The 24,313-nt window shown below is 40.7% G+C and overlaps 1 protein-coding gene across 8 annotated transcripts in view; it reads left to right on the top strand.

Moving 5' to 3' along the window:
• The first annotated feature begins 2,047 nt into the window (after positions 1-2,047).
• chl1b (cell adhesion molecule L1-like b) overlaps positions 2,048-24,313 on the top strand; it is an 885,223-nt gene continuing 862,957 nt past the window's right edge. For 2 of the 8 annotated variants that reach the window (XM_072582619.1, XM_072582621.1), the window contains exon 1: positions 2,050-2,205. The gene's annotated coding sequence lies outside the window, so the exon portion shown is untranslated. Of the gene's footprint in view, positions 2,206-2,839; positions 3,113-24,313 lie in introns of those variants that run through there. The other 6 variants (XM_072582614.1, XM_072582623.1, XM_072582612.1 and 3 more) reach the window with 6 other exon arrangements.

The raw sequence follows: 24,313 nt of genomic DNA, 5'->3' as shown, positions 1-24,313 counted from the left end.
CCACTGAAGCAAGTGGAACTTAAACCTAAGCCTCCTGTACAGGGATAGGAACATTGCCACTGTACCATGTGTTTTTTTTCCGGCCTTACTATTGATCATTGTATTTTTGGAAGACAGGAGAGAATGCTGAGAACTATCATGTCAGAGCCTGAGAAATCATCAGAAAGAAGGAAAAGAGAATGGATTTGTTTATACTGGGGAATGAACTGACAATGGTCAGAAAGGGGTAATGTCTTGGAAGGAAGATAAGGGCTAATGTCAAATAAATGTGGGTGGCTGATGGGGAGAAAGAAAGGTGTTTGGAAAGAGATGGCACCAACCAAGAACCACCAATTTATAGTTTCACCAGCTGCAAAAAAGCTCAGCACATGGCCCTTTACCACTCCTGCCACACTATGATGCCCATGAAACCCCAGTACTCAGCAACATAAATGTAAAAGCTATAAGATAACAAGAGTACAGGAAGTGGAAAATAACATGCAAGTATAGAATCTCTACAATTCAGCCCAATAAATCCACAGTGGCTCTCTGAAGAATCACTCACCCAGACCCTATTATTCTATATTACTTCACGCACATAACCTACACATCCCTGAACTCTATGGGCAACTTAGCATGGCCAATTCACCTTACCTGCACATCTCCAGCCAGTGGGCAGAAACCCACGCAGACATGGGCACAGTGTACAAACTCCACACAGGCAGTTGCCCAAGGCTGGAATTGAATCCCAAGGTCAGTGGACCTGTGAGGCAGCAGTGCTAACCACTGAGCCACCGTACCACCCAAAATGGATGAAACTACACAATGTAGAGAGAGATAATGACTGCAAGTGAATTGCAAACAGATACTGGGCTTACTATATGAACCAAGTGTCATCGGCAACACCATAAGAGACCCACCAATGTACAAATCGACCAAACTGAAATTTGATGTTATAATCCAATGTCATATCAAGAAACTGCTTTTGCTGCGATAGATTATGTTCAACCAAATGGCAAAGATGTAATTGAGGACACAAATTAGTTGAATCACATCTTGAGTAAGGAGAGGGCTCAGCAGACCAATGGTTAAGGGCTGGAGTTGACATGAAACTACATGGAGGGGAATGGAGTGACAGCGAGCATCAATCCAAACACAAATACAGACGGTGGGACATTGAACAGAGGAAGAAAGGAGTAACAGCTGTGGTATAAGGTGGTGAATTCTGCGCCCAACCTGTCCTTGGACAGAAAGTTAAGAGCACTGCAAGGTTAATGAACATGAAGGCACCATATGGTGAGACCGTGTCAGAATAAATTAGATCAGTGACCGGTTGTACAGTTTGGACCAGCGGCAGTAACTGGCAGCAGTAATTCTCGTCGTGGGATTTATTAATTTGCAAAAGCTTGTGCATGACTGGGGATGTGAATTTCTTGGGAATAGCTTTATCATTGGTGACAAGGGGAATTTCATTAGAAATTGGAAGTGGAGGATAAACCAGCAAGAGTGGGACCAGTAAAAGTGAGATAATTAAAGTTGAAGGGGGCTAAAGTGTGGAGGTTGAAGGGAAGAAATGGCGGCTGTTGAATTCCCATGGTACATGAGGGAACCGTACACGAGGAAAGAACGAAATGTTTGTTTTTGCCCCATGAAATAGGTGTGAACGGTGATGGGGTAATGGTTGAGTCACTGACGTGGAGAGATGCTTGTATGTGGAAGGGGTACATTCGGAAGGGGCTGTGTGTGGTACAGAAAGTGGACTGGGTTGACTGGAATAGAACAAGTTGGGCTGATGGAAGTACAGTCCTGGTGACTGGTGGGCGGCTGGGAAGCTAAACATCATGGCACGCAGCTGCAGAGACCAGACCGCGTTAAAACAAAACGAGAAATCTCCTCAAAGAGGGTTATAAATCTGGACAAAATGGGATTATAATAGTTTTCTTTTAGTGTAGGGGAATTGGAGAGGAACAGCTGCCAGCGGGAAGAGTATGAGTTGTGGTTTCCCGCTGGTAACAGACCGAGAGGGGAGTTAACAAGCTGACCGTGTGTGTGTGTGTGTGTGTGTGCCAGGGCTCGGACAGGACTCGAGGTTAAATGACCGAAGATCAAGTCCCCTTCAGGACACGCCCAGCCTTGCCTGACACCTCCCTGACGTGCAAGCCTGTATTCCTTGGCAGAGCGGAATTTGACAGCGTGAGGATGGGTTGCTGCTGAACTGTCTCACAGGTTGGTGCAAATAACAAAAAAAAGACCCCGTTAGAATATAATTAAAATTACACACCGCCTATTATTAGCTGCTTGTGTAGACTTGGGATGCAGTGAGAGCAGATAAAGCGACACTTGTTCTCTTTACCTGATGAACGCAAGAACCTTTATTTTTTTTCCTCCCCTAATCTCTCCTTAAAACCTAAAACGCGGCTATTATCCTGATGCTTGGGTGTGAAATGCATCCCCGGAAGATTTGTTTTTATTAAAGAAAAGCCATCGCCGCGTGTTTTGCGAATATTGTTTAAAAACTGTGAAATTTGCTGTCGTGCCTGTGAATAGCGCAGCAAGGAAACCCGGGGTTGGAAGAGGAATAGGTGTGATTGCAAGGGCCGAAAGGTCTGCGGTTTTGCTTGTGTTACACGGGGTTAAAATTACAGTTGACCGTGCCAGATTTATCTCAAAAGAAAGACGTGATACCAGTATTGGGTATTTGGCATGGGTTTGAACTAACATTTAATGCTGCCACTCCAACGGCAGTTCTCTTGCTTTCTTTGCTTTTGGCTGCGTCAAATCTAAACCCCACGTTTATCGAGATACTCCTGAAGCCTTTTCGCTCTTTTTTTTGGCATGTTGTCATGGATTCCTGCAAATCGCTGGCAGTGGCCAACGATTCGAGTCACGGCGAGGTCGCCCCTCTCTTTGTCCAGCCCGGAGAGAGCAGATGAGTCTTTCGCTGGTTGGCAGCAGAGTGAAGCTATTTAGATCATTTTCTTCCTGGCTCTCCCTATTTTTTCTCTTTCTCTCTCTCTCTGTGTGGGCACCCCTCTCAAGCCACTGATTGATTTGTTTTCTTCGCAAACTGTCGGACAGAGCCTACACCACCCACGTTCCGAGCAGTGTGGATGTGTGCAGACAGCGGTACAAGGTAAGGTTTATTATCTGAAAGGGGCGTGTACCCATCTCTTTAACCCCCACCGCTCTGCAATGTCTACATAGCATGGTGAGCATTGGATTGATGTGTACAGCGGGCGGTTGCTGCTGGTCTGTCAGCAGACTGGGGGCGAAGCTTCATTTTTTTTCAAAGCAGTTGAAATCCTCGTTTAAACGCAACGCGGTGTGTTGACGGTGGGTGAAATGGAGCTGGAAAACTTTCTGACCTGCTGTTCCTCAGGCTGGAGTCGGCTCATACCTACCCACCTGCTGCTGAGAGCTGGACTGGTCGCTAACAGTCAACAGCTGACCAGACCAGATCACCCTCTCGCTCACTTTTTTTTATTATTTACTATTATTGTGCTCAGACAGATCGTTAAGGTTTGAGATGGGAGCCTACCCCACCCCCCTTAATGGATTCAGACACACATGATCGAAAATGAGGTCTAAAAGGAAGGTTTGTTTGTTTTTGATATAAAAGAGGCTCCCGGTGTTTAATTGCACGGAGAGCTGTTGTTGTGTGCACTGTTGAATTTCAGAAAGCCATGCTGACCCTCCCTTGTTGTGATGTTTAGTGTCATCCAGGCTCATATCAGTCCACTCTCTCGGCTTGGATATTGTCTGTCCAGGCCACACAGTTGTGTCTCAGAAACACCAGAACAGCAGGAGAATCAAAAGTGCACCAGAGCTTATTGAAGCGCCCCATCTGATCACTGCACGAATGCAAGTGAGCAGTTTGTTGCATAGCAACCTCGCATTCAACACTTGCCTCCTTTTACATCTTTCTTTCTCCCCCTGCAAATCACTGCTAAATTTACAATTCAGTTTTGGACAAGGTGAGATTATTTAAAGTTAATTGCTTAAAGTAATTAAGACCAGGTTGAAGGGTTCATTTCCTTTTAAATCCCTCGGTCGGTTACAACAATTTATCCGTTTAGTTTAGGAGGCAGCTGTACCGCACCACAATGGAAGATGCTATTAACTTGATGAAAATGGAGAAGCCAATTAAAAGATTTCTTGAGTGAAAGAACGAATAATAGTTCCTATTAAGCTCCTCCCCAAACGTCACAAAAACACACACTGATTCAGTTAATACATACATACGGAATTGTAATGGCGCAGAAAGGCCATTTGGCCCATCATACCTGAACCAGTCCTAATTTGTACTGCCAATCTCCTACCTTTTCCCCCATATCCCTGCACACCATTCCAATTCAAATTGTCATCCAATGCCCTCTGGAATGCCTCAATTGAACTTGCCTTCAGTTCATTGCTAGGGAATGCATTCTATACTCTAACCATCCACTGTGTGAATACATTTTTTCTCTCTCATATCATGTTTGCATCCTTTAAAAGGGAAATAGCCTGTCACAGACAGGAAGAATAAAAGATACATAATGTAAAAGTCCTTACAGTTCTGAGGTGCTTGAGGTTTGAACCTGTGTGTAACTGATATTCTTAGCAGCCACAGAATGTGTTGATAGCTTTCTGAATTCTTAGTGAATGGTTATTTTCCTCATATGAGAGGCACAGAGGGAGACAACAAGAGTCCTTCAATTTTGGCTGTTACCAGTCAATACTCCTTCTCTCTTATCTGTTGCTCAAAAACAACTTTTGAAATCTTGTTCAGTATGCATTCATGAGTCTGGCTTCTTTACTGTTCCAAGCCCACTAACTGGTAAGTGAGCTTTTCAGCTCCCCATGTGTGAAATTCTCAAGGTATTAACAGAATAAGTGATGCAAATTTCATACATCAGTTGCCTGGTTTCAACATGCTTTGATTGAAAGTGGTAGTTTCAGTGCAGATAGTTTGTTTACTCTACGTAGGTCTCACACGGTTTGCCTCAGTCTGTGGTCAGGTAATCATTGCGATTATTTCAGGTCCATGTTTCTTTATAAAAGCCAATTTAATTCACGAACAATCTGACGGAAGTTAACATTCAAAAGTCCACAGTTATCATTATTGGAACAAGTTTTTAAAAGTCTCGAAACAGTATGAGCTCAAAAATGATTGGTTATTAAGTCACAATATCTGTTTAATATGGCTAATGGGGCAAATGCTATGAAGACACAAATGACTTAGATGCAGCATTCGGCTCCTCCACCATTTAGGAAGACTGTTGCTGATCTGATTGTGGTATCAATTTTACTTTTCCTGCTTTCCCCCCCGGAGCACTTGACTTCAACAAATAGTTGATTCTTCATACTTCTTGAAGTAAGCATTGCAAATCCTATCTAACCTAACTGCTTTTGAGATGCATTTTAATACTATCGTAATATATATGCAAATTTAAACATCAAATGTGTTCAGTTGAAATATTTGTCAAAACCTGAAGCAATTTAGATTCTTAACAAAAAGAAATAAAAACACAAAGGCTTGTTAATGATTTTTCTAGTCTTTTGACCTATCACCATTTCTATTGAAGGGTATATGTCAGTAATGTTAAAATTTGTCACTTTTCTTATAATGTGTTCTGAAGTTGATTTCAAGCTTTTAAAGAATTGTTATGTTTCTATTATCCACAGTGTGATATTTAAATTAAGGATTTTTAGCCAGTTAGATTGTTAGTTACAGGAAAAAGTCTATCTTCCTAGGCTAAATACATTCTTCAAAACAATCATTCAAATCTTGTGCTAATTTAAAAAAAAGCATTAGAATATGCTCACTATGTGTGTCAGGACAAGCATGTTTTCATGGCAAAGAATTTAATGGTGAGAATTATCTACAAGTATGTTTGTACTTTTTCCATTATTTCTCCATACTTCCCCCGAACTGGTTGAAATTTAATCTCTTTTTTTCCCTATTCTCCTTGACTCCTTGTCATTTATTTCTGCTCATTATCCTTTATCTAGCAGGTTTTGTGATTCTGCTTCACTGGCCCTGCTACTTGAATGCATTTAAATTGAGAAATAAAATTGCCCTCCTGCTTCCTCCACCTTCATCAGATGAGACAATGCCCTTATCTACTCTTAAAACCTCTGAACTGACATTGAATATTAGACGGTTTCTTGCACATATGTACACGGGAAGGTAGGTTATAAACTGAGACATATTCTCGCACATGCATTAGTACCTAACATATGCAGTGGGCAATGAAAATTATCATCCTTCAGATAGGACATAGATTTCTGCACATGTACTGTTTGTTTGCTTACATAGTTAATGTTTCTTTTGAATCTTTGATGGTGAGAATAATGAAGTGTGGTTAATGAAGGTCTGCAGTACCCAAATTCCCAGTGGATATATCACTTAGTTTATGGTGACAGTGGGCAGTTTGTGGAGTCACGCTCCTGAATAATGTTGATGGTTTTTTTCCCCACATAATTCTGTGGTGAGGAATTATCACCAGGTTGTTCTTTACCAGAATGTGATGTTGAACAGTGGTGGATTCTGGTTCTGTGGATTGATTAAATCCATTCACATTAGATGTTTGTTCATGAAAATAAAACTTCTAATAATTGAGCCCGCTACTGCAAACAAGGTTTCCTGGCCCTTAACTACAGAACTATGAAAAGAAAAGTTTGGATTTCCACTAACAAGCAAATTCTAACTTGTTTTTGTTTAATGTTTTGTTTTCCTTTCCTGCTACCCAGCCAGCAAGTTGTCTTTGCTAAATTAGTCTTTCAGTTTAAAACTCAGTGAGGTGCATGTGCCATCTTTCAGCCAGCTCTCAAACTTCTGTTATGCAAAAAGAAAGGGCCAATGCCTGAAAATTACTTTTCACATTCAAATATATAAGAATACAAAGATCTCTTTGAAAAAAAGTTTTAAAATGTAGGCCTTTGTCAGACATTTAGTGTGGTTTGAATTCTCTAAGTTTGCTAGTGGCAATGACTCCAGCTTTATTCCATGATTTTTGGCTGTCTTACTGGCAGAAATACCGAGTTGGAGTTGCACAGTGGGACAGCGGGAAACTGGAAAGTTCTGCTGTTCAAGTTGTATTTAAGAAAAGTTAATAGAGTTTTGAAATTTCAGAAGTGAGCTCTTTAATTGTAAAATATTGGAAATACTATGTCTTTCTGTGGATGTTTGCTATAATTGGCCAAATGTTAAACTTATGATTAGTGACAATTTAACACTTTTCATTGGTTAAACCTTTTCAGTAGAATTTTTATTGTTGGTTTATTTTGCGAGAGCATTAAGTTAGAACATAGACCATAGAACAATACAGCATGGAACAGGCCCTTCAGCCCACAATGTTGTGCCGACCATTGATCCTCATGTATGCACCCTCAAATTTCTGTGACCATATGCATGTCCAGCAGTCTCCTAAATGTCCCTAATGACCTTGCTTCCACAACTGCTTCTGGCAACGCATTCCATGCTCTCACAACTCTCTGTGTAAAGAACCCGTGTCTGATATCCCCTTGATACTTTCCTCCAACCAGCTTAAAACTATGACCCCTCGTGTTAACCATTTCTGCCCTGGGAAATAGTCTCTGGCTATCGACTCTATATATTCCTCTCATTATCTTGTATACCTCAATTAGGTCCCCTCTCCTCCTCCTTCTCTCCAATGAAAAAAGTCCAAGCTCAGTCAACCTCCCTTCAAAAGATAAGCCCTCCAGTCCAGGCAGCATCCTGGTAAACCTCCTCTGAACCCTTTCCAAAGCATCCACATCTTTCCTATAATAGGGTGACCGGAACTGGATGCAGTATTCCAAGTGCGGTCTAACCAAAGTTTTATAGAGCTGCAACAAGTTCTCAAGACTCTTAAACTCAATCCCCCTGTTAATGAAAGCCAAAACACCATATGCTTTCTTAACAACCCTATCTACTTGGGTGGCCATTTTAAGAGATCTATGTACCTGCACACCAAGATCCCTCTGTTCCTCCACACTGCCAAGAATCCTATCCTTAATCCTGTACTCAGCTTTCAAATTTGACCTTCCAAAATGCATCACTTCGCATTTATCCAGGTTGAACTCCATCTGCCAGCTCTCAGCCCATCTCTGCATCCTGTCAATGTCCCGTTGCAGCCTACAACAGTCCTCTATACTGTCAACGACACCTCCAACCTTTGTGTCATCTGCAAACTTGCTGACCCATGCTTCAATCCCCTCATCCAAGTCATTAATAAAAATTGCAAACAGTAGAGGCACAAGGACAGAGCCCTGTGGAACACCACTCACCACTGACTTCCAGGCAGAATATTTTCCTTCTACTACCACTTCTGTTGGCCAGCCAATTCTGTATCCAGACAGCTAACTTCCCCTGTATCCCATTCCTCCTGACCTTCTGAATGAGCCTACCATGCGGAACCTTATCAACTGCCTTGCTGACGTCCATATACACCACATCCACAGCTCGACCCTCATCAACTTTTCTAGTCACATCCTCAAAGAACTCGACAAGGTTTGTGAGGCATTATGTTGAAGGGTGAAAATGCCTTGGCACTTTTTTTTATCATGCCAGTTTTGGATGCTTGGCTTATAAGAGCAAATAAATCAAAACACATTTCATGATTAATTCTATTATTCAGTGTCAAAATGTGCGAACACACCAGACAGCATGTTTCCTCTTTACTGCTCACTGTCATAGCTACTATTTATTGACATAAGCTGGAGTGGGCGGGAGAAGAGGGGGAGCTTGTTGGGTGGGGTGGGGAGGGAAAGAACAATTGAATACGAGTGACGGATGTATATTTAATCTGCATTAGATTTCCTGTAGACATCAGGGCATCTAGTTCTTCATTGTTGTGGTTCTGTTCGCCGAGCTGGGAATTTGTGTTGCAGACGGTTCGTCCCCTGTCTAGGTGACATCCTCAGTGCTTGGGAGCCTCCTGTGAAGCGCTTCTGTGATGTTTCCTCCGGCATTTATAGTTCTTCAGTTTAATCATGCATTGGAAATACCTGTCCAATAACGACACATCCTTGTATCATCTGTGACAGGCAGAGCAATTTTCACATTCCTTCTTGAAAATCGTTTCTTGCGTGAAATAAACATCAACATGTTATCTCTGAAATTGAATCTTCAACAATATTATCATCAGAATATTCAACCCTTGGCAGGAAATTTCAGTTGAAAGCTGCATAAGATTGACAGTGTTTTGATAGTATACAAGTTAGTGGAAACAGTTGTTCATGTCATGCATATATGTTGAATCATGCAACAGTCTATGCATTTTTATGCAAAGATTTCAGTCATTCACTGAGTTTTCTTTCTACACTTAAAGGAGGTGGACACACCTGAGCAAGTTGTACATATTCGCAGCTTTCCACAAAGGCTTCACTTTAAATTTATTAAAGGGAGGATGAGAAGGCAACTTAGTTTGAATGATTTAATGTAAGAAGTGGCAACTGTATAGTAAAATGCCAAAAAAAAGATTATTGGTTTTAAGAGTTAGTTAGGTAGCTGAAGAGAAACAATTTGGAGGAGTGTGACTGGTGGTGTGGGATAGGAAACTTCCGAGATTCTGAAATGCTAAAAATAGCCAGTTGAACTGTAAGTATACAGAACTGGAGGATAGCTAATGTGGGACCTTAGTTCAAGCAGGGCAGCAGTAATAGGCCAAGTAATTACAGTACAGATAGTTGTTGAAAATTGTTGAAAGAACTTTTGAAGGATTAATCAATATTTGGAAAGGCACTGATTGATCAGGGATAGTCAGCACAGATTTGTTAGAGGGAGATCCTGTCTGAGTCATTCAATTAAGATTTTTGAAAAGGTGACTAAATATGTTAATGAGGGTAGTGCAGTTGATGTGGTTTACATAGACTTCACTAAGGCTTTTCACAAAGTCTCACATGGAACACTAGTTCAAAAGGTAAGAGTCCATGGGATCAAAGGCAATTTGGCAAACTTCATCCAAAATTGGCTTGCATATAGGAGGCAAAGCATGATGGTTGAGGGTTGTTTTTGTGACTTGAAGTCTGTGACCAGTGTTGTAGCACAGGATTGCGGTGAGACCCTTACTGTTTATTAATAACTTTGATGTGAATAAAGAAGGTATAATTAGTAAATTTGCAGATGGCACAAAAACTGGTGATATTGTTCATAGTGATGAGGATGGTCGAAGGCTACAGTCTAATATTGATCAGCTGGTAAATTGTGCAGAGCAATGGCAGATGGAATTTAATCATGCTAAGTGTGAGATGATGCATTTTGCGAGATCTGTGAATGGAAGGATATGCACAAAGAATGATAGATCTCTGAGTACTGAATACTGAGGAATAAAGGAACGTTGATATACAAGTTATTAGATCCCTGAAGATGTCTGTACAGATAGATAGGATGGTGAAGAAGACATCGAGGATGTTTGTCTTCATTAGTTGGTACATGGTCTCTATATGAGCAAAGTATTCTTGTTACAACTTTTATAAAACCTTGGTTAAGCTACAGCTGGAATACTATATACAGTTCAGGTCGTCACACTACCAGAAAGGTGTGATTTCAGTGGAGAGGGTGCAAAGGAGACTCACCAAGATGTTGACTGGGATGGTCTCTGTTATGAGGAGAGGCTGGAAAGGGTGGGTTTGTATTCCTTGGAGCAAGGAGGCCAAGATTTGAGGTGTACAAAATTATGAGATGAATAAACAGAGTGGATAATGCAAATCTCTTCCCAATGATAGACATGTTCAAGACCAGAGGGCATAATTTTAAGGCAAGGAGCAAGTGGTTTAATGGAGATCTGGGAATTATTTTTTTCAACCATGGTAGGGTGGGTATGTGGAATCTGCTTCTTGAGAGCATGATTAGGTGGGCACTTTCAACATTGAAGCAACAACTGGATGAATACTTAAAACGCCAGGGTGTAGTAGACCGTGAACCCAGTGTAGGTTGACGGGATCTGTGTGGTTTGATGGATAGAAATGGTAGATTGAAAGGCATAGTTCTATGCTGTATGAAGGTAATGTTTGGTAATTGGTGAACGTATTAAATATTTACCATGACTGAAGGTTGGTAAGTAACCTGGTTGTGTGGAATGTATCTAGGTTGCTGAAAAGAAGTAAAGGTTGAAACAAAAGGAGTATTGGAGACATTTGTTATTGAATGCAGCAGTAGTGTTGGAAAACTAGCATTGACAATTGTTATGCCACTATTCATGAAAGGGAAGAGGATAAAATGGAAGAGCACAGGCCAGTTAGTCCAACATAGCCATGAAGATCTATTGGTAATATTAGCAAGGACAAAGTAAACTTTTGTTTTGAAAGGCATGGCTTAAGCATGGTGTGACAGCATACATTTTTAAAGGCAAGTCATACCTGATTAATTTGTTTTAATGCTTTGAGGTTACGAAGAAGGTTGTTCAAGTAATTCTACAATCATAGGGTCAAATCTAAGCTCTGCAGTCCCAACACAACCAGTTGTGAATGGTAGTGGACAATTAAACAACTCACTGGAATAAGCGGCTCTGCAAATATCCCTATCCTCAATGATGGGGGAATCCCAGAGCATTAGTGCAAAAGATAATACTGAAGCATTCATAACAATCTTCATTGACAGATTTGGAGCGGATAATTCATTTTGGCCTCTTCTGGAGGTCACCAGCATCACAGGTGCCAATCTTCAGACAATTCAATTCACTCCATGTGAAATCATGGAAGAGCTGGAAGCTGCTAAGGCTATAACCTCTGACAACATTGGGGCAATAATACAAAGACTTGTGTTCCAGAAGTTGCTGCATCCCTAGCTGGTACAGCTGTAATACTGACATCTACCAGAAAATGTTGAAAATTGCTCAGGTGTGTCTTGTACATACAAAAAAAAACAAATTCATCCAAGCCAATTATTGCTTCATCAGTCTACTCTCGATCATTGGTAAAGTGATACATGGGGTCATTAGTGTCAAGCAACCCTTGGTTAGCAACAACCTGCTCACCAACCTCAGTTTGGGTTCTACCAGAATCACTTGGCTTCTGACCTTATTACAACCTTGGTTCAAACATGGACAAAATACCTGAACTCCACTGGGGAAGTGAGAGTAACTGCCCGTTGAGACAGAATTTGACCCTATGTTACATCCAGGGTCTTTTGCAAATTTAGAGTCAGTAGAAATCAGAGATTGGGGGAGTTTTCCACTGGTTGGAGTCATACCTAACACAGGAGGAATATTGTTGTGCTTGTTGGAGATCAGTCATTGCACCTGTAGGACATCATTGCCAGAGTTACTTAGGGTAGTGTCTGTGAGCAGATAACTTCCCACTACTTCTTCAATGACCTTCCTGATATCAGTTATTAATGTTAGATCAGATAATTTTTTGTTTTGGCAGGTATATGGTGTTAGGGCATAAATCAGTCATGATGCAGTTGAATGGTGGAGCAAGCTCAAGAGGCTGAATGGCCTTCTCCCATTTCTGTGTTCATATAATGCTCTGAAGAGGTTCCTTAAGTACTTAACTGAGAGCTTTTAGCTCAGTTGTATGAGTAACTCCAAGAAGAAGCTATCTGGAGTTGTAGTCTATAACTTAAAGCCTCAAGCAATGTAAACCTAGTGAGATGTTAGAGACAATAACTCGGGTGTGAGTATTGTGTGTTGTTGGGTACTGTAACAGAGATGTTGTTAAAATACTGTACAGCAGTTATTTCTTTTTTCAAATTTTAAAGGAAGGTTTTCAGGTTAATGAGATTATTTTTTGCCATGTGAGTAATGTCTTTGAATTTTTGCTATAAATGAATTTTTAAAATTGTATTTTACCTTAATTTATTTTGTTAAGAAATTTATGTTTTATTATTAAAGTGAAAAATCATAAAATAAAACCCCGACAGGCCATTCAGCCCAATAAGTCCACACTGACCCTTAGAAGAGTATCCCACCCAGACCCATTCCCCTACCCTATTACATTTCCCCTGACTAATGCACTTCACCTACATATCACCGAATACTATGGGCAACTTAGCATGGCCAACATGCACATCTTGGACTGTGGGAGGAAACTGGAACACCCACAGGAAATCCATGCAGACACAGGGAGAATGTGTAAATTCCACACAGATAGTCACCTGAGCAGGAATTGAACCCAGGTCCCTGACACTGAGGTAGCAGTGCTGACCACTGAGCCACCATGCTGCCCAAATATGCAATGCTACTGAATATGTTTCAACATGCTAATCCTTTGTTAAAACCAAAACAAAGGGATATGATTTATTAAACTAGATTTCAGTCTGTTGTCTGACCTTTTAGTGATAACATCAGCTGTGATCAAAACATTAAAAATATTGCTGCTACATGAGCAGGTCAGAGGCTAGGAATCTTATAATGAGTTACCTGCCTCCTGATTGCCAATGCCTGTCCATCAACTAGAAGATATAGGTCAAGAGCATGATGGAATACTCCCCATTTTTCTGGATGAGTGTAGTTCCAACAACAGTCGAAGATTCATACCATCCAGGACAAAGCAGTCCATTTGCTTGGCACCAAATCTTCAAACATTGATTCCCTTCACAAACAACACTCAATAACAGCAGTGTGTGCAGAAATTCACCAACGATCCTTAGACAGCACCTTCCAAACCCATAACCACTGCCATCTATAAGAAAAAGACAACAGACAAATGGGGAAAAAAACACCTCCAAATTCTCCCAACCAAGCCATTCACCTTCCTGGCAATTGGAAAAATATAGCAGCCTCTGTAGAGTTACGAGGTCAAAATTCTTGAGCTCTCCCCCGAAACATAATGGATCTACCTCGACCAAATGGACTCCAACACTTCGTGAAGGCAGCTCACCCCCACCTGCCTCGGAATGATTTTTTTAAAGTGGTGCAGTAGCTTTTCTTGTATGGACTTTGAGGTGACATTGACAAAATGTCATTTGGAGGCTCATTTAAAAAAGAAGTTCATTGAATTAAAGTGAAAGTGGCATTATACCTATGGAATTGACTCAGTCCCAGAAACCCAAGGCTGGTGGATAAACGTTTTCAAGTGGAAGTTGGTTTATGTGGTATTCCTCAAGACACAGTCTTGGGTCCATTACTTTTTTTTTGCCAAACAGTCCCAGACTCTAGAGTAGGGATCTGCATTTTGAAGTTTCCAGTTGATATAAAACTTGAAACATAATGGATTGTGATGAAGATAGTTGTGGTCTTCAGGGCAGCTAAATCATCAGAAACTTGGAAGATAAAGCTGAATGTGAAAAAGTGTAAAGTGATGCATTTTGATTGAGCTAATATAGAAACATAGCTGACTATCAATGGTATGATGTTGAAAACTACAAATACCTTGGATTTCAGGCAGACATATCCTTAAAGGTAAGAGGGTAAGTTGTTTCAGTGGTTTAAAAAAAAGTTACTTGGTCTTATAAATGTAAAATGCAAAAGCTTTATAAATCAAAGGTTCCATAGCTAAAATATTGTGGATAATTATGGCACCAGACCTCAAAACAACATAATGTGCTCAAACAGGTACACTACCTCAATTTCAGCACACTTGGGACTGGGGTTGTGCCACATTTCAAATATTGCTGGACACACAGAAAGTACTTTACACAGATGGTGGAGGCAGGCACAGCAGATTCACTTAAGGTGCGTTTGGACAGATGCATGTGTATGTAGGGAGCAGAGGGATACAGATCCTTGGGAATTGGGCGATAGGTTTAGATAGCGAATTTGGATTGGCTCAGGTTTGGAGGGCTGAAGGGCCTGTTCCTGGGCTGTAAATTTTCTTTATTCTCTTTGTTCTTTGGATTGAGCTGTGGGTGGTTCCGGTCAGACAGGGCCAGGTGGGGTCAAGAGCTGAGTGGAGGTATGGTAAAGAGTGGAATACCAAGTGGCAAACCAATAATCAGCCTGGACCCATACAGTATCAATTCAACACCTGATTAGTTGTCCAAATAAAGGAAGATGATGAAAATGTTTTCTTTCTGAGTGCTGATTGTTCTTGGGTAGTCATATTTGGATATTGCTCTGTGCAAGTTAGGAAATATGGAAAAACATGGAAATCTAATGGGCTGAAACTTGTTGACATTGAGGATATTTTATGATCCTCTGTAAATAGTCCAGCATTCAAGAACCCCAGACTGAAAACTGGAGGGATAAAAAATAATGCAAAGCAAACTCAGCAGGACAGAGATATCTTTGTAGGAAAGTTATTACTTAAGGTCTTGTTTGTTTCACTCCAAGTCTTATCAGAGTAGATGGTCATTCCCAGTAGTCCAATCCTGGCTGGCTGACCTGTAGTTCACAATCTTAAATTAGTTATTAACTATTTAGAGTAAGTGTGGCCAATTTCATGTAAGCAAATGTTATTAAACAGAAGTTTGTTTTATGAATAAATAAAATATTTGATGAAGCTGTCCCTTTAAGAGGTGTGCTTTGTCCTGGTTTCTTTTAGAGAGAGACTGGGGGACAGGCACCGAGTGGTCTATGAGAAGATAAACAACTTTTGAAGCTTTGGGGGTCTTATTTTCAAAAGGCTGGAACAGTAGAAGCATCCTGAATGTGTGTGGTCAAGCTCCACACACACACACACCCTCCCCCCACACACACAGAACCAGGGATTTTTAGTTTTTCAGCAGCAATTGCTGTTGGGGGTCTTGGGGAAGTGGAAGATATTTTCCCCTCTCTTGATTACAGCCAAAGCTGGGGGCTTCTCTTCTTGTGTGCTGGACTGCATGTGAGACAAATCTGATTTCCAAATTTGCCTTTTGCCAAACATGTACTTATGGGATGTTACTATATTGGAACAATTGATTAATAGTAGGTACTGTATCTATTAGTCTGTTAAGTTTTCCAATAGAGTTAAGTTATTCCAATTGCTTTTTTCTTTATGTTGCAGTTTAAGTATCGTGTTTAACTAAATTGTGTTTTGCTTAACATCAAGTAGTTTGACCAATCAAATTACATCTGGAACACTGCACCTCATATTTATCTTTAAAATAAGGAAAGGTTAGGATCTGGGCTACCTTCTTAATACCTTTTGGTTTGGTCTGTAACAATATATCAAAACACAAAGACCTTTTTTAAAGCTTAATATTTTCAGTATGATTATTTAAGTTATGGTTGGTTATGAAATAGCATGAATGATCTTGCACCATCTCTGTTAAGATATATGTACATTGTCCTAGTTTTTTGCTTATTAGCAGCACCATTTACCTAAACTTAACTTGGAAAGATTGGGAAATTTCAAGCAAAAGCATTATCCAATGCAAGTAGAGTTTCTGACTTTTTGAGCCAGGAATCCAACCTACAAAACTAGGCTGTGCTCCAGGGTGAATTAATCACCCTGGCGAGTTTCCGACAAAGTGACTTTTCTCTGAGACAATCTTAAAATAAGGCACGTTTTTGATGTAAGGAGCCTAAAATGTATGTTTTAAAGGTAATTCATTACAATGGTATTTTAATTATTGAAAACAAGATTACTCATTGGTGAACTAAAAGCTGATTTAAAATGTTTAATTTTAGCAACAATCCATTTTCAGCTGTACTATAACAGCCATGTTTGGCTCCTGAACTTCAATACGTCAAGAAAAAAAATTAATTTAGACATCGTTTGTTTTTAGAAAGGAATAGAAGATGTCAAGGCTGTCAGTTGCTCTGCTTCATGACATTTTCCATTTGGCAATTTGAAAGTGGGAACTTGGATAAAAATGCAAGTTCTCAAAGTTAGCAGACTTGATGTTTGGGTTGCCAATTACATCCAAAATTGAAAGATTTGTTATACTCGGGCTTGTATTTGTATTCAAAATGTGTAAAACATAGGAATGATTAGAATAAGAAACCAAGGAACTGTGGGTACTAGAAATCAGAAACAAAAACATTTTGCTGCAAAGACTCAGCATGATCTGTGGAGGGAAAACAGAATTAACATTTCTGGTCCAGCGACCTTTCTTCAGAACTGATTTGTAGCAAGGAAAGGTTTGGTATACTGCTAAAGATGGGATGGGGAGCAGGAGTAGACAATAGGTGGATCTGGAGCCCAGAGAGAGAGAGACAGACAGACAGATAGACAGTGAGCAGCCATGTCAAAAGGTATACTTATGGCTCAGAACAAGTATTACCACCAGAGCAAGTGGACACTGAGGTGCAGATACTGAAGAGAAATCAAGAGCCATGGAAGCAATTTAAACTGTAGTTGCAGCACCAGTAACATCACAAAGACAGGATTAAGACAACAAAGGAGCAATTTAAAAGCCAAGAGTCAAAGTCTAACAGAAGAAGAAAGCCAAAAGATTATTGAAGCTAGGATAAAAGCAGGAGATCCATCATTTAAGCTATAGTTTAGACAGGGAAAATTTCAAGCCAAAGGCACTAGGCTTGATTTTGGAATGTACTAGTAAAGGACAGACATTTTTCATTAGATTGTGAAAGGTAGGACATCATGCATTTGAATGCAGTTAAGCATAAAACTTCTCTTTGACTACTAAACATGGGAAATCCTCAATAAGTACCACCAAATTAAAACATTGCTTTTAAAGATTATAGCATCGCATTTAAGGCAGGTAAACAAAACCACATTGCAATTTGGAAGGACTAAGAATCTATCTGGAAAGAGATTATAGCAGCATCAATATACTGCAAGATTAAAAATCTTTAAAGCCAGGATTAAAGCAGCAATGAGGTATAGCAGAATTTTTATTTAGAAACTGCTTTAAGAAGAACGAATTAATCTTATTAGTTAGAAATGGAGGAGACCTTTTTTAATTCATTCAGGTTGGTAGCATTTCATTTTGGAGGTGGGCCAAATAGAAGACAGAATTGGACATTTTAGAGAAAACAGTGCTTGAGATATCGAATTGTTTCCAAATTCGACACTAAACCACAAGTTAATAAATAGGTAACAAGACTAATTTATTCAAAAAAAAATCAAGACATGAAAAAGCACAGATACTTGTGATTTAAGTTCTTTGAGCTATTGACAGTTACTTTGTTTTTAATTTGAGAACAAACATAATGCTTGCAAGGGCAAGATTGAACCAAAGATTTGTGTCCAGGCAATCATAGTGGTCTGTTTATTAATGATCATGGCAGATGCATGAAAAATGGAAAATATGTGTGAGACGTTGTTGGAATTATAGTTGCACCTTGGTCAGATTTATTACAGTTCAAAGAAGATTTGACTTTGGGATACGCTATTCAAAGTGTGCTGGAAAAGCAGGTAAATTCAGGCAAGAATCCTGAAAAGAGAAGGATAACTTGATACAGGAGAGTAAAAGAATGAGTAGCATAACTCACTTTAACCTATAATCTTTAACTGCAATTGTTCAAGCATTGATGCAACCTGGTGAACAATTTTTTTGGGAGATTCAGATTTGATATCAGTTGATGAAACAAGACAAGTTCAACAGGAGTGTTTCAATCCTTTGCCTTTCAAGGCAGAATTATCAGGAGCAGCAACAAAGCTGAATCAGCAGCAATCTCAAAGAGTGTGATTGAAAATATGGAAATGTTGGATTAACCTGTAACATAAGTACAGAATGAATGAAGGTGTGCAGCCTCATATACAAGTTGATGTAAAGAGCTTACATGCAGATGTAAGTTAGACTGCACATAATTACATGGGGGGCAAGATTCAAGGTGGAACAGTCAATATTCTCAGATTCAGGACACAGCCAAGAAGAAATGACCTGGTCCAGAAACCCAGGATGTGCAAAAAAACTATTTGTTTCAACAAAGCAGCTTTCTTCTAAGAAAAAAATGCATGTGCTTCAAATTCTCCAAGATAATATTATGTGGCAACTATCTGATTTAGCTGGGAAGTGTTCCTCCATGAATGAAATTCAGGACAGACAAGGTTTACCAGGTAGAGAACCAAGTGCATGGTTTCTGACATCTGCAGTGAAGGACAAGCAAGAGATTAAAGGTCTTCCAATATTGGAGAGACTTCTGTGGACCATGTTGGGTCAAGAACAGATTCAGGGTTAACATTCCTTAAGCCAAAGACCTACCAATCTTCCAAGTCAAAAATGAAGACATTCTGGAAGGATTGTGAAACCTTTGACCATGTATATGTACAAAGTTAGAGACTTGGGGGAAGTCGGGTAATGACAAATGCATTAATGTATATGAATGTATATATGCTGATGGTTGGAGGAAGAAAAGCTTGGAGTGAGATGAGGCAAGAGGCAGTGGTTCTGAGAGTATTAGTGTTGACAACTGCATTAAACTCCACCCAATCTAATGATGTCAAAAGATATTTTTTGGGGAAAGACAGACATTTTAGGATCTCACTGTCTGAAGATCTTGATACACGTGTCTCCTAATTGACTAATAATGCTTGACCTACTGAAGTAATTTGAAACTGAATAATATCATGCAAAAAAAACCCTGCTCTTTAAGAGCAGAGGCTCTTTTTCAGTAAGACTCATTAGTTGCTTCATTCTTCTTAGTACACCAACTGCATTGTTCGAAATAACCAAGGAAGAAGGTCAGTGCCAACAATCTACCCCAAACACAAGGTGATGTTGGTTGGCATTGCAGCACATACAGTTGGTTGTGATCTGTTTTTTCTCAGAAACACAAATCTTAAATAAAAGAGAGCTGAAAAATTCCATTTTCTTGGGAGAAACATCAATAATAGCTTTACATGGATTTGCTGTAATCACATTTCTGTTTCGTTTTGGTACAGTGCACAAAATAAATTACAAGTCTGATAGTTACACAGTTTAAGAAGTAAAGTTTAAAAGCTGGCTGTTGCTATATTCAAACATTTCATGGCCATCATTCAGGATATATGCATCGTAGAGTCATAGTCATACAGCATAGAGGCAGACCCTTTGGTCCAACTGGTTCATGCTGAACGTAATCCCAAACTAAACTAGTCCAATCTGCCTGCTCCTGACCCATAACCCTCCAAACCTTTCCCATCTATCCAAATGCCTTTCAAATGTTGTAATTGTATCCATTTCCACCACTTCCTCAGGAAGTTCAGCCTACATGCGAGCTGCCCTCTGTGTAAAAGAAATTGTCCCTCATGTCTTATTTAAATTACTCTTCTCTCACTTTAAGAATGTGCTCCCGAGTCTTGAAATTCACCATCCTTGGGGAAAAAGACAAGTACCATCAATTCTTTCTGTACGTGTCATTATTTTATAAACTTCTATCAGGTCACCTCTCAACTTCCTATGCTCCAATGATAAAAGTCCCAACCTATCCAGCCTTTCTTTACAACTCAAATCTTCCATACCCGGCAACATCCTGGTAAATCTCTTTTGAAACCCCTCCAGCTTAATAATATCCTTCTTAAAATTGGGTGACCAGAACTGGACACAATATTTCAGAAGAAGCGGCAGGCACGGCACGGTGGCACAGTGGTTAGCACTGCTGCCTCACAGCGCCAGAGACCCGGGTTCATTTCCCGCCTCAGGCGACTGTCTGTGTGGAGTTTGCACATTCTCCCTGTGTCTGCGTGGGTTTCCTCCCACAATCCAAAAATATGCAGGTTAGGTGAATTGGCCACGCTAAATTGCCCATAGTGTTAGATGTACGGGTAAATGTAGGGGAACAGGTATGGGTGGGTGCGCTTCGGCGTGTCGGTGTGGACTTGTTGGGCCGAAGGGCCTGTTTTCACACTGTAAGTAATCTAATCTAATAAAAGAAGCCTCACCAATGTCCTGTACAAGCCCAACATGACTTCTTAGCTGAAAATGTGTTGCTGGAAAAGCGCAGCAGGTCAGGCAGCATCCAAGGATGCTGACCTGCCTGACCTGCTGCGCTTTTCCAGCAACACATTTTCAGCTCTGATCTCCAGCATCTGCAGTCCTCACTTTCTCCTCCAACATGACTTCCCAACTCTATACTCAAAGAACTGAGCAACGAAGGCAAGTGTGCCAAACCCTTTTTTAATCATCTAGTCTACAGGTGACGCAAACTTTAAAAAAAATTATATACCTGTATCCCTAGGTTCCTTTGTTCTACAACACTACCCAAGGCCCTACCACTAATTGTATAAGCTCCACCCTTGCTGAAGGTTTCCAAGATTTCTTTTCCCAAAGTATGGAAAATGTTATTTTGTCTTCATTTGCCTATTTGTTCCCACTGACTATTAAATGGTTTCTTGTGGATAAAATCTCAGAGGCAAAGAACATCTGATTCCTATTAATAGGGTTCAATGAATTTACTTCAAGGCAATATTTCTAAAATGGGATTGACCAAGTCACATTTGTTCATGCTGAACACCATAGTCATTCAGTGACTAGTTGAACTACATGACCAGACAAAAACACAGCTTTGCATTTGTACAACATTTTTCAGAATGTCCAAAGCACCTTTAACCAGTAGGAAGTGAGGACTGCAGATGTTGGAGATCGGAGTCGAAGAGTGTGTTGCTGGAAAAGCACAGCCGGTCAGGCAGCATCCGAGGAGCAAAAGAATCAATGTTTCAGCATAAGCTCTTCATCAGGAATGAGGGCGTGGCCAAAGGGGCTGAGAAATAAATAAGAGGGGGGGTGGGTCTGGGGTAAGGTAGCTGGGAATGCAATGGGTAGGTGAAGATGGAGGTGAAAGTGATAGGTCTGAGAGGACAGTAGAGCAGATGGATGGGAAGGAAGATGGACAGGTAGGGCCGTTTAAGAGGGCAGTGCCAAGGTGGAAGGTTGGGACTGGGATAAGGAGAGGAAATGGAGAAACTGGTGAAATCCACATCGATACCGTGTGGTTGGATCCAACTTGGCATTGCCCTCTTGAACAGTCCTACCTGTCCATCTTCCCTTTCACTCTCACCTTCATTTACCTATTGCATTTCCAGCTATCTTCCCCAAGCCCTACACCTCTCCCATTTATCTCTCAGCCCCTTTGGCCCACAAGCCTCATTCCTGATGAAGGGCTTATGTCTGAAACATCGATTCTCCTGCTCTTCGGATTCTGTCTGACTTGCTGTGCTTTTCCAGCACCACACTCTTCGATCTTTAAACCAGCGAAGTGTTTTCCTGAAGTGCAGTCACTGCTGTGATGTAGGAAATACCACAACCACAATGTCGAGCGCAGTTTGAATGATGATTAGTTGTCAGTTGTACTCAATAATGAACAACACAGTAAAACACAGTGAGAAGCTTCAACTGTGGCCACAATCCAATGCCGTTTGAATATTTTAAGAATGAAACGATGAAGCTGAAAGAGTCCACCTTTGTTCTGCCACTTTCACCATGTGCGCTGGGTCAGCTGACATCTGCGACGCCACCCCTCTGCCGTCTCCACCAGGTCCACCAACATTGGCTTTGTCAGCTTTCAGGTGCCAACTCTTCGTTGTGGGCAGACCTTGCCGATGTGCTGCTGTGAGCATGGAACTATCAATTTGATAATAGCTCGATGTTTTATTTTGGTGACATTGACTGAAGGATAACTATGCATGAGGACACCAGATTTGATTTGCCCTGGTCTTTGACATAGTGGTATGATACCTTTTAGATCTACCTGAGAGAACAGATGAGGCTTCAGTTTAATATTTCATCCAAAAGATGGCAGCACTGAGAGGAGGGCCCTTCTTTGTTTTTGTCATGTGAAGAGGAGTCCATTTACACCCCCTCCCCTTCCAAAAAGTCCAGCTTTTGGTCACAATCTCTCTAAGATGTTTCCAAGGCCAAGCACTGGAGGGGGGGGGGGGCTTCTATCCTCGCACTAACAGAAAAAAAATTAATCCTACTATCTTAAAATACACAAATGCATTTCCTGGTTTTTAAAAGAAATTCTAAGGTGAGAAGGGAAGCGAGTGATGGCTGTTAATTCATTAATTGATGTTGAGTTACACAATGAGGAAGAGAACTAAAGGGCAGGTATATACAATGAACTCTCTGCACAAAGCCTTTGATTCAATGCTCTCAATGCCTTTAGAGAGAGAGATGGGCACCACAGGGGATTCAGTGCTTTACTTCCCCATCCAACTCCATATTGACTTAGTCCGCACCCAATCCCCCTTCACTTTTGATGCTTCACATTGCCCATAATGGGCTTTGCTCAGAAACTTCTGATTGGCTGCACAGGTGACTAACTGGTGATGGTTAATATTTAAAAAAAAAACAAAGTCTCGGTGCGGTGTTGTGGGAAAGACATTCAGTTGTGTTTGGTAACACTTCAGGATATGAAAGAAAGAAGGGGAGCCTTTGTCATCCAGTGTGGGGAGGTGTGGGCAGATTAGAGGACCTGCTAATGGGTCTGCTCCTGGGCCTGGCCAGTCTTGCTTTAAACAGATTCAGCCACAGAACTGTGGAGGAGATCATATCTGCTGACTGTCTGCCCCCCTTCTGTGCCAGGGCTTCCTTGAAGAGGGATAATGTGGTGTCCACCAATGCTCTCAATGCCTTTAGAAAGAGGCCAGCACTGTGGTGGATGAAGTACTTAATTTTCCATCCAACTCCATTTTGACTTAGCCGCTTCCCCCTCTTCCTACTTCTGTGTCTCCTTCTGGTGGTTTGCATTGCCCTGCATGAGTTTTGAATGTAAATATCTAGTTGGCTACATGGGTGATTTACTGGTGGGGGTTTGTAGTTTTTGTGTAAAAAAAAAGTCACCATTTGGTGGTGGTGTTTGAAACAATTTAGTAGCGTGTCTTTACACTTTGAGATACAAGAAAGCAAAAAAAATAGTCTTTGTCTTTTTTTTGTCAGAGCCAATAAACAGTTGTAGCAGTGGATATTTGATTAAAGCTCAAGATTGAAAACTAAGGCTTCTTTCAGACAGACGATTATAATTGGAGCTACATCTGGGTTCAGCTATTCTTCTCCAAAGTCAAGTGTTGGGTTGGCATTCCACTAATGCTCTGTGAAGTGGAACTTTGAAGTTAATGGTAAAATGTAATGAAAATGTGGATGTGGGTTACATCTTCATCAAGAAAAACAACGCATCGTCTTGATACTGTTACTTCCTACTAAAAGCAGAGTGAGAGAGTTATACAGCGTGGAAACAAACCCTTCAGTCCAACTAGTCCATGCTGATCATGTTCCCAAACTATACTATTTCCCCTTGCCTGCGTTTGGCCCACATCCTGCTAAACCCTTCCTATTCATGAACTTATCCAAATGTTTTTTAAATGTTGTAACTGTCACCCCTCAACTTCTTCTGCTCCAGTGAAAATAATTCGAGCCTATCCAACCTCTCCTTATAACTCCAACCTTCCATTCCTGGCAACTTCCTGGTAAATCTTTTTTGAACCCTCTCCAATTTAATCATATCCTTCCTATAGCTGGGGGTGACCAGAACTGCATGCACAATAGTGCAGAAGTGGCCTCACCAACTTGTGCAACTTCAACACGATGATCCAACCCCAATACTCAAGGTCTGAACAATGAAGAAAAGTGCGCTAAACACCTCTTAATCACCCTGTCTAC

Source organism: Chiloscyllium punctatum, chromosome 12, assembly GCF_047496795.1.
Source record: "Chiloscyllium punctatum isolate Juve2018m chromosome 12, sChiPun1.3, whole genome shotgun sequence".
NCBI lineage: Eukaryota > Metazoa > Chordata > Chondrichthyes > Orectolobiformes > Hemiscylliidae > Chiloscyllium > Chiloscyllium punctatum.
This window is presented reverse-complemented; position numbering and strand designations above follow the sequence as displayed.